The sequence below is a fragment of the Hoplias malabaricus genome, chromosome 4, assembly GCF_029633855.1.
Source record: "Hoplias malabaricus isolate fHopMal1 chromosome 4, fHopMal1.hap1, whole genome shotgun sequence".
In the NCBI taxonomy this organism is placed as follows: Eukaryota; Metazoa; Chordata; class Actinopteri; order Characiformes; family Erythrinidae; genus Hoplias; species Hoplias malabaricus.
Genome location: NC_089803.1, coordinates 21,205,416 through 21,215,191, shown reverse-complemented (window position 1 = coordinate 21,215,191; position 9,776 = coordinate 21,205,416). Strand labels below are relative to the sequence as shown.

Here is a 9,776-nt window from a genome sequence, read left to right as displayed (position 1 = left end):
GTACCTCGCGTGACCTCGGACCGTGTAAGGAGTACCTCACGTAACAACCGATTGGCGGAGCGCCTGAGTGGAGATCCTGGCGTGAAGGCGGAGCGTCTGAGCGCAGTTCCTCTCGTGGCCTCGGACCATGTGAGTGGAGTTCCTTGCGTTACGGCGGAGCGTCTGAGAGGAGATCCTGGTGTGAAGGCGGAGCGTCTGAGCGGAGATCCTGGCATGAAGGCGGAGCGTCTGAGCGGAGATCCTGGCATGAAGGCGGAGCGTCTGAGCGGAGATCCTGGCGTGAAGGCGGAGCGTCTGAGCGGAGATCCTGGCGTGAAGACGGAGCGTCTGAGTGGTCCTGTAGGTGTTGTCTTTTGGTAAGTAGTGTTTAGTAATTTTCTCTAGCCTTTGAGTGTTGAAGTTATTTCAGTCCTCCAGAGAGAGGGGGTGGTGGTGGGTCAATACCAAACTGAAGGTTTAAAATGTCTTAAAGAAGTGTTTACAGTCATTATTCAGTATTAATTCAGCATTAGTTTGCTAGAATATTCTGTTGATTATAAAAGAAAGTGGCTGCATTATTAAGTTATGAATCAGTGTTTTGCAGATGAGAGAGAGAGGAGCTGACGGTGCAACAGGAAAGAATGTCTCAAAACAAGTTCTTCGGCGGAGCGTCTGAGCGGAGTACCTCGCATGACCTCGGACCGTGTAAGGAGTACCTCACGTAACAACCGATTGGCGGAGCGCCTGAGTGGAGATCCTGGCGTGAAGGCGGAGCGTCTGAGCGCAGTTCCTCTCGTGGCCTCGGACCATGTGAGTGGAGTTCCTTGCGTTACGGCGGAGCGTCTGAGCGGAGTTCCTTGTGTGACGGCGGAGCGTCTGAGCGGAGTTTTTTGCGTGACGGCGGAGCGTCTGAGCGGAGATCCTGGCGTGAAGGCGGAGCGTCTGAGCGGAGATCCTGGCGTGAAGGCGGAGCGTCTGAGCGGAGATCCTGGCGTGAAGGCGGAGCGTCTGAGCGGAGATCCTGGCATGAAGGCGGAGCGTCTGAGCGGAGATCCTGGCGTGAAGGCGGAGCGTCTGAGCGGAGATCCTGGCGTGAAGACGGAGCGTCTGAGTGGTCCTGTAGGTGTTGTCTTTTGGTAAGTAGTGTTTAGTAATTTTCTCTAGCCTTTGAGTGTTGAAGTTATTTCAGTCCTCCAGAGAGAGGGGGTGGTGGTGGGTCAATACCAAACTGAAGGTTTAAAATGTCTTAAAGAAGTGTTTACAGTCATTATTCAGTATTAATTCAGCATTAGTTTGCTAGAATATTCTGTTGATTATAAAAGAAAGTGGCTGCATTATTAAGTTATGAATCAGTGTTTTGCAGATGAGAGAGAGAGGAGCTGACGGTGCAACAGGAAAGAATGTCTCAAAACAAGTTCTTCGGCGGAGCGTCTGAGCGGAGTACCTCGCGTGACCTCGGACCGTGTAAGGAGTACCTCACGTAACAACCGATTGGCGGAGCGCCTGAGTGGAGATCCTGGCGTGAAGGCGGAGCGTCTGAGCGCAGTTCCTCTCGTGGCCTCGGACCATGTGAGTGGAGTTTTTTGCGTTACGGCGGAGCGTCTGAGCGGAGATCCTGGCGTGAAGGCGGAGCGTCTGAGCGGAGACCCTGGCGTGAAGGCGGAGTGTCTGAGTGGTCCTGTAGGTGTTGTCTTTTGGTAAGTAGTGTTTAGTAATTTTCTCTAGCCTTTGAGTGTCGAAGTTATTTCAGTCCTCCAGAGAGAGGGGGTGGTGGTGGGTCAATACCAAACTGAAGGTTTAAAATGTCTTAAAGAAGTGTTTACAGTCATTATTCAGTATTAATTCAGCATTAGTTTGCTAGAATATTCTGTTGATTATAAAAGAAAGTGGCTGCATTATTAAGTTATGAATCAGTGTTTTGCAGATGAGAGAGAGAGGAGCTGACGGTGCAACAGGAAAGAATGTCTCAAAACAAGTTTTTCGGCGGAGCGTCTGAGCGGAGTACCTCGCGTGACCTCGGACCGTGTAAGGAGTACCTCACGTAACAACCGATTGGCGGAGCGCCTGAGTGGAGATCCTGGCGTGAAGGCGGAGCGTCTGAGCGCAGTTCCTCTTGTGGCCTCGGACCATGTGAGTGGAGTTCCTTGCGTTACGGTGGAGCGTCTGAGCGGAGATCCTGGCATGAAGGCGGAGCGTCTGAGCGGAGATCCTGGCATGAAGGTGGAGCGTCTGAGCGGAGATCCTGGCATGAAGGCGGAGCGTCTGAGCGGAGATCCTGGCGTGAAGGCGGAGCGTCTGAGCGGAGATCCTGGCGTGAAGGCGGAGCGTCTGAGCGGAGACCCTGGCGTGAAGGCGGAGTGTCTGAGTAGTCCTGTAGGTGTTGTCTTTTGGTAAGTAGTGTTTAGTAATTTTCTCTAGCCTTTGAGTGTTGAAGTTATTTCAGTTCTCCAGAGAGAGGGGGTGGTGGTGGGTCAATACCAAACTGAAGGTTTAAAATGTCTTAAAGAAGTGTTTACAGTCATTATTCAGTATTAATTCAGCATTAGTTTGCTAGAATATTCTGTTGATTATAAAAGAAAGTGGCTGCATTATTAAGTTATGAATCAGTGTTTTGCAGATGAGAGAGAGAGGAGCTGACGGTGCAACAGGAAAGAATGTCTCAAAACAAGTTTTTCGGCGGAGCGTCTGAGCGGAGTACCTCGCGTGACCTCGGACCGTGTAAGGAGTACCTCACGTAACAACCGATTGGCGGAGCGCCTGAGTGGAGATCCTGGCGTGAAGGCGGAGCGTCTGAGCGCAGTTCCTCTCGTGGCCTCGGACCATGTGAGTGGAGTTCCTTGCGTTACGGCGGAGCGTCTGAGCGGAGTTCCTTGTGTGACGGCGGAGCATCTGAGTGGAGTTTTTTGCGTGACGGCGGAGCGTCTGAGCGGAGATCCTGGCATGAAGGCGGAGCGTCTGAGCGGAGATCCTGGCGTGAAGGCGGAGCATCTGAGCGGAGATCCTGGCGTGAAGGCGGAGCGTCTGAGCGGAGATCCTGGCGTGAAGGCGGAGCGTCTGAGCGGAGATCCTGGCGTGAAGGCGGAGTGTCTGAGTGGTCCTGTAGGTGTTGTCTTTTGGTAAGTAGTGTTTAGTAATTTTCTCTAGCCTTTGAGTGTTGAAGTTATTTCAGTCCTCCAGAGAGAGGGGGTGGTGGTGGGTCAATACCAAACTGAAGGTTTAAAATGTCTTAAAGAAGTGTTTACAGTCATTATTCAGTATTAATTCAGCATTAGTTTGCTAGAATATTCTGTTGATTATAAAAGAAAGTGTCTCTATTATTAAGTTATGAATCAGTGTTTTGCAGATGAGAGAGAGAGGAGCTGACGGTGCAACAGGAAAGAATGTCTCAAAACAAGTTCTTCGGCGGAGCGTCTGAGCGGAGTACCTCGCATGACGTCGGACCATGTGAGTGGAGTTCCTTGCATTACGGCGGAGCGTCTGAGCAGAGATCCTGGCGTTACGGCGGAGTGTCTGTCTGCACACGTTGGACCTATCTTCTCTCTACAACATGACCTGAAAGATGTTCCACTTAATAATCCTGATTTAATTCTCTATATAGATGGATCCAGCTACAAAGACTCTAAAAGCATGACAAAAATGGGGTTTGCTGTTGTTACACTAACAGACACTTTGCTTACAGGTAGCCTGTTTTTCAGCACTGGCTGCTGAACTAGTTGCATTTCCTGAGGCATGCAAATTAGCCAAAGAAAAGGCAGTCACCATCTACACTGACTCCAGGTACAGTTACGGGGTTGTTCACAGCTTTGGAACCTTGTGGAAACAAAGACATTTCCTAACATCTGGTAAGGCAATTGCACATCACATACTAGTGTCAGCACTTCTGGATGCCATTCTTTTACCAAAACAGGTGGCAGTAGTACATGTACGCGCACATACAAGTGATAAAACCCCAGAAGCATTGGGTAACACAAAAGCAGTTGCTGCAGCTAAGAAGGCATCATCTGACCCTGGGGTGTTTTTAATACAAGCCACCATTGTTGAACCTCAGGACATCACCTGAGGAAATTGAAAAAAACCAGAACAGCTAAAGATGTGAGAACATGGCGAAACTCAGGGTGTACGTTTAATGGGAAAAGCTGGTTGGGACCAAACAACAAACCATGTCTACGCTCCTATTACTTTCCTTACTTTGCGAAAATGGCCCATGGAGTGGACCATTGTTCAAGGGGAGGAATGGTAGACGCAGTAAATCAACAGTGGTTTGTAAAAGGCTTCTCAAATTACAACATTTTTCCAAAACGTGTCTCACCTGTCTGAATGTAAACTCAACAGGAGCCATTTCATATGAACACACACATGGACATCCAGAACCTGACATGCCTTTTGATCACCTACAAATGGATAATAAGATAATGGAGGGCATCAGTGTTAGCTATAAGTGTGAATCAGTATAAAAGAGGACATGAGTGTTAGATAAGGTGGGGAGGAGACATTAGTGTAAGCTATAGACAGTTTTACCTCCAGAGGTGGGGACACATGGATGCTAGTGAGAAAGACCTGGGTCTTCAGGGATACTGCGTCCTGTTAATGTAAAATAAATAAATGAATAAATAAAATAAAAACAAGTATAAATTACATTTTTTTCATTTTGTACATACATCCTCTGGTTCTGTATCAATACTTTCACGTCTTTTGACTTGTAAGCAACATTCATGAGCATTTTCATAGCTATCTGAGGGAAAAAAAACAATAATAGTAAAAAAAAAACCTTCCAGCAGAACGTAGAATAACATCATGCTATCTATATAAAAAGACCATAAATATTACCATAGAGATTACTGATCTAACCATAAACTCAAATCAATGTGTAAATGTAAAAACCTAACTGCTGTAAACTAACCTTTAGCTTTTAGCACACTTCCTGGGTGAACAGTCCAGGATTCAGGGTCTGGGGACTCACTATTCACTGCTGCTTTTTTGACCCTCTCAAGTGTATTGTACGGTGGCTAGTAGCATTGGCCCTCATGGTACCAGGTGTCGGGCACAATCGCTGACAGATTATTTTCTTCTGGGAATGAAACGAAAAGATACATTCCTGTAGTAAAAGAGGAGAAAACACTGGTAAATTGTTAATGCAAACCACAAGAAATAAGCACATTAAAGTTTGTGTCTCTGTGCGTGTTTGGATTTGTTATCAAGCTACAAATACCTTCTACCTGCAGAAATTCTATAGATGTAATAGTGGCACTCCAGCAAAGCCCTCTTTGAATTGAAGGAGGACATACTTTCTTTTTATATTTGTGAGGAGTCAATTCAGACAGGTGGTAGATGTCAAGTTCAGAGGATGGCAGAGGATAAGAGAACAAGTCAGATTCATTAATTCATTCATTATCTGTAAGCACTTACCCAGTTCAGGGTCGCGGTGGGTCCAGAGCCTACCTGGAATCATTGGGCGCAAGGCGGGAATACACCCTGGAGGGGGCGCCAGTCCTTGACAGGGCAACACAGACACAGATTCAAGAAGTCAGATCCTTTTCTTAAATGATTTGAAAACCGTGTCTCACTCCACAAGTGTCAACTGTAATGTTTTGAATAATCACTATCTGTTTATTTACAAGTTCCACACAACTATCAGCAGCTGACATCTGTAAATTGAATTTTTCCATGTGCAATATTTTTGAACTGCTGGAGTGCATTAATATTATGTGGTGCCGGGCCATTTCATGCTCCGTCTTCAGATTAGAGGTAAAGCAGGGTGCACTCTTGGCTTTAGCCTCTCTCTCTCTCTCTCTCTCTCTCTCTCTCTCTCTGAGAGACGGCGCATCACTTGCTCCAAAGGCTTGTCAGGTTTGTGGACCATTTTTTTAAGCTGCCCAAGAAAATTCTCAAAAGGAAAGCAGGATGTGTTATCCAAAACTCCATACCTTTTTGTTTCTTTGCTAAGGTAAAGCAATCCATGCATGTTGTAACCAATGTGTTCCTTTCCATAAAGTTTACTGCAGTGGTCCACAAATAACACAAGCAGACTGTGGGTGTATTCAGCATGTTCTTCAACCAAACCTACACCAAGTAGGATGGTCATGGCTACAGACAACATCATGAAATTGTCATAAATGGATGTTGGTATTCTGCCTTTTAGGCTTGCTGGCTCTGTATACCATAAACATAGACTGAGCTCTGTAGCTTTCCACTTCTCAAACTCAGTGAGAGCTCTGGGTTTACGGTTAAACTCAGAATGTACATATGTCCGAATTCTCAACAGTTCTGCAGATAATTCTTTTCTGACAGCTGGGCCTAATCGAGTGTGCAAGGGTTCCTTCAGCCAGACATACAGGAGTCTGCGCATTACTCCTATACACCAGGTGCATATAGTCATGGGGAAATGTTGTCACCATACCAACAGATAAAAGAGAAAGAGGGCTGAATCCATTGAAATGCTAATTTTCACTAAACTCTTGAAACATTTCATTACAAGGTCTGACAGGTGCATCACTCTCTGGAAATGTCAGTCTGCCTTGATGTACAACACCTTTTTGCTGGCACTTGTGACAACTGTAAAATCCCCCGTGACCCTTTGAATTCCTTACAAATGCTCGAGCAGGTGCATCACAAATTATTGCTGATATTGATACAGTGAAGTGATTGTCCTGTAAATGAACACCATCTTTCTCAAGCTGATAATCCTTGTGAACAAAATCATTGAGAAATTCCAAGTTGGTTGGTTTTTGATGACCAAAATAGATGCCTATAACAAATGGATACTTGTTTGTTTTTTTTGTATTCAGTTTTCAATGAGTCCTAAAATTGTCCAGAACTGAGAATTTGCGCTTCTGTGAAGTGGAAGCCCATCTACATTAATTTGTAATGATAAAGCACTGCGCAAGTTAAACTCTTTTTCCATCACATGCATTAAATGCCATATTTTAAGCCTGAATGAAAGTAAATGCCTCCAGAGACATTTTTGACTTTAAGATTTGTTTTTATTTTAAGAAATGTTCTGAATCCTTTGGTAATTCTGGGATTATTTGAGAAAGAATTCTCAATAAATCTGACAACGCTGCCTGAGTAATTTGTCGGTTGACTGCCCAGTCAAATAGCTGATCCTGTAAATCTTCTACTTCTTCTGTGCTTTCACCTGAGAAAGCTTCATGAGTTTCTTCTTCACTGCTTTCTGTATAACTTTCTTTTTCCTGTTCCTCATTAGTCTTATCTGTAGATTTCAAGTGCTGTCCCTCATCCTCCAGAATATCCTCTTCTTGTGCCTTAGGTAAAGATGTCTCTCTTCTCTCCTGTTATAAGAACATTCAAGCTCATGCATCAAACATGTCCTATACGTTCTTATATTCTCTTCCTCTGTCTCTGAAGGTGGCGATCGTAGTTTTTGTCTGGAGCTGTTCCACAGTGAGTTGTCTTGCGTTAACTTCAGTAACTGGACATATTTTTGTTCTTCTGAAATTTCTATATAGACTATAACACATAAGCTACAGTCATTTTGAAATTTACCTTAGGGTGATTCAAGTTAAAGTTCACCTGAAGAAAAAAAAACAAACAAAAAAAAACACATATTTTACTGCCTTAGAATGCATATTAGGTCACATTTACACATTTATTTATTTATTACATTTATTTATTTTGTAAATAAAATCAGTTTTAACAAAGTTATTCAAAGTTGTTTGGTGCAAAACTGAATATGATCTGTGGTGACAGGAACCATATGACTGAAGCATACAATGCCTTTGAAATCTCCCTCATGGGAAGTCATTACATAAAATTTATTAACTTTGCCCAGAAAACATAAGATGTTCTAACATTTAACCATTATCAACACTCCAAAAAATATCAGAAGGCATGTGGAACTGCCTTGGAAACTGGAGGTTTTGGAAAGTAAAAAAAAAACGGCTGTAAAATGCATTGCATTGTAGAAAGTGTCTGACTAATTAACTAGCTAAGTATCTCTACAATCCAGTAGCAGTATTAACATGGAAAGGCATCTGCATCTTACGTTCGCGCGACGCTGGCACATCCCAGTGACATCGGCACCTTACGTACAGGTGACAGTGGCATCTATTTGTTTTTTGTTTTGGCGACAGTGGCATATGCCAGGGGCATTGATATATATTTTTTTTTTTCCAATGGCATATGCCAGTGGCATCTTATTTTTTATTTTTATTTTTTTTTTTACAATACATATGCCTGTTTTGCGCAAATGCTGATGACATTGACATCCATTTTATGACACTGGCATATACTCCACTTCATTGGTGAACATTTGCCAGTAGACTAAGTTTAGCTAGCATATGGATGTTTAAACTAGCTATATATTTAACTAGCACACGTATGCTACTAGCATGTAAACGGACCCAACAAGTGACATGCTACAAACATAGCATCCCTTATACGCACACAGTCCACTGTCACTGTGTTCATGGACAATTGAACTACAAGTTCTACCCAGTTAGGGGTATACGGCGCTCCTTAAAACCACCACATACCACAATGCTGCCGTGCTATAACATGAGAGGCAGTAATATATATATATATATATAATATCAGCGGCTATCGCTCTAAGACTGCAAGGGAAGATCAGCTTCCCCTAAAATGTAAAAAAATAAGTGATCAAATATATACTGTTGTGTGTACATGCCATTGAATAAATATGCACTACAACGCATCGCAAAGCAGCGAAGTGCAGGGAAACCAGATGAGTCATTGGATAAATGCTGGGACGGACGCTCAGCGTCTCTGGGGGTCTATGGGGCAGTGGGTTGGCCTCTGCTGGCCCGGACGCTCATCTTCTGCATGATGATTGGATGATCTGTCTGAGGCTGAATCCCTTTTTGATTGACAGCGAAATGAGCGAATCAGTGATCCTTTGGTGTAGAGATCCGTGGGAGCACAGGCGGACACACTTCACATGGGCCAAGGCCGTTTAAGCAGCCTAGCTCTGCTGGCCATTGAGAGGACACTAGTCAAGTCCCTGGAAAAGACGCCTTGTTGGTACGACAGGGTCACAGATCATTTTCTTGAAAAGGAACGGAGGGTAGAATGTATGTATAAATAAACCGACACATTTTATGATGTAGGCCGAAATTGAGCTTCCCCTCCTTGAAAGACCAGCATCCGCCACTGAGATATAGATAGATAGATAGATAGATAGATAGATAGATAGGTGCCTACGGCATCTTAAATGAGTGAAAACCTAATATGACTGCATTAAATGACACTTTACTTTTTTAAATTTTCGAATTTTAAATTGAGGTAGCAACCCTGCTAGGCCTAATCAGAAAACAACACTGGCATCATCTAGGGGACTAAGGACATTGCACGGTAGGTGTTGTACTATTACGTATTAAATGGGTACAAAGTGATGTAGCTACCATTATTATTTATATTATTTTATACAGGTAATGTTAAATGCCATGTAGTATCATGTTCACTGGTTATCAGTAATATATGGGAAATACATTTTATACTGCTAATATGCAATAGAATGCTGTATAGGAACGCTATTAAAGTGGCAGAGGGCTATACTATAAGGTTTAGTGTGCCTACGTTCTGGTGCTGCAAGTCTCTGACATGTTAACATTAATACCTTAATGCTATCCTGTATTTATTTTGCTTTTTAGGACACACACTTGAAACACTTGATGGGCAGTTTCATGACATCCAGGCTCACAGTACTTGTCCATTCTGTAGAAAGTGTGATGAGTGCACCCAGGACCACATCTCTAAAATACACCTCAAGTATTCTGTTTTTTTTTAAAAGATGCTAGCAATAGTAAGCTGTCTGTTTCTAA

At 43.7% G+C, this 9,776-nt stretch overlaps 1 long non-coding RNA gene across 1 annotated transcript; it reads right to left on the bottom strand.

Annotated features, from left to right (window-relative positions):
- Window positions 1-3,408: 3,408 nt before the first annotated feature.
- Window positions 3,409-7,538, bottom strand: LOC136694393 (uncharacterized). Its single transcript, XR_010802194.1, has 3 exons — window positions 5,386-7,538; window positions 4,880-5,074; window positions 3,409-4,711 (listed from the first exon to the last, which is right to left on the bottom strand). It is a non-coding gene; the product is annotated as an uncharacterized lncRNA (long non-coding RNA).
- Between the last annotated feature and the right edge of the window lie 2,238 nt (window positions 7,539-9,776).